The following is a 1,539-nucleotide window of genomic DNA, read 5'->3' on the forward strand; positions in this document are numbered from 1 at the left end:
ATCAGTTATAGACTAAGATTTATAGTTAGTGACTTCCTTTGTTTCTTCATTGATTTTGATTTAGTATTACATACACTCTCCTTTATTTTGTCAACCTTGTATTTCAAAATAAAATAAAATGTCATGGGATTAAAAAAAGGCTACTCAAAAGTAAGTCCCATTGAATTCAGTGGGGCTTACTCCCAGATTCATGGGTATAGGATTGCAGCCCTAAACAGTCTGGGGCCAAGACAATACCTTAAAGCCCACTTCCTTCCACACAGGCCTACCTGCCTTGTGACTTAGATCATCTTCTGAGGCCAATATCTGAAATATTGGGAGTGGCTAGGAAAGACAGGGCCTTTTACAGTGGTGGCATCTACTCTGTGGAAGTCTCTCCCACACGAAACCTTCCTTGGCTCCATCACTGCTGTCTGGAGAGCACATGACAGGTTGAGACATGGTTGTTTCAGAGGGTATTTGAGACTGTAGAGAATTATTTACCCTCTCCCTATGCCTTTGTTGCATTTCCTTATGCAGCTGGACTTCATGACTCTTGTTTTATTACAGTCTTGCATGTATGTCTTTATTGCTGCAAGCTGCCTTGTGGATTGCAAAGACAGAAAGGCACGGTATGAGTATGAAAAATAAAGTAAGTAGATATAAATGTGCATGTGTATTTAAATGTCACTGCATATTCACCTGGGAGAATGGCTGCGATTCCTCCCCTGTCTCCTCAACAGAGGATGGCACCACTAGGCCAGGGATTTGGGAAAAGCACACATGTGCCAAAGCCAGGAGCAAAGCAAAGCTGGCTCAGTGACCTGTGCACTGAGTGGCTTCATCTGCCTTTTGTCCTCCCCAGTGGGAGAAGGCACAGGGCAGGCAAAGCTGCCCCAGCTGCAGTGGCTTCACTGCATGTGGGGTTCCCCTGGCCACAACCTCAGATGTCATTCAGCCCATAGGGGGCTGGGTGAGACCTCATCCAACCTGCCACCCGGAAGTAGTTCCCCAGCTTGCTCTAGGCTCACTGTATTCAAGAGTTCAGCACCGACTGGAATGTGTTAGAGTGAACACACACTATTTGGAAGGAGAGGTGGTGGAGTTATTCCTGACGCTGTTTAAAGCATCCTCTGATTTCAATCAAGTAATTCTCTTTACCGTCAGCCACAAGCTCTGTGAATCATGCATCAAAATGCGTCACTTGTAATAGTGACGTGGGAGATAATTTGAGACACGCAGACCGGGATGCTTTCCACGCCGGGGGGTTTGTTTGCCCCTTCCCTGATGTTGTTTAAATACGAAGTGAAAACCATGCTCTTTCCATTGGTCTTTTGGCATGGATAATTCATTTTTAATTTGATGGTATCCTATTGTTTTGTTTTTAACACTAACCACCTTGGAGGTCCCCACTGATGAGACAGAAAGGGTGGCGTATTCAATATTTTTTATCTTATCTATTAATCGTGAACTCAGTTCTCTAAGTGCCTATCCTTATGTAGCCAAAATGGCACCATCCTTGCAGAGCGAACTCAGAAGGTAGGCATGCTAAAAGGATGG

Source organism: Heloderma suspectum, chromosome 6 (assembly GCF_057233095.1).
Source record: "Heloderma suspectum isolate Gila_16-S chromosome 6, 16-S_ref, whole genome shotgun sequence".
In the NCBI taxonomy this organism is placed as follows: domain Eukaryota; kingdom Metazoa; phylum Chordata; class Lepidosauria; order Squamata; family Helodermatidae; genus Heloderma; species Heloderma suspectum.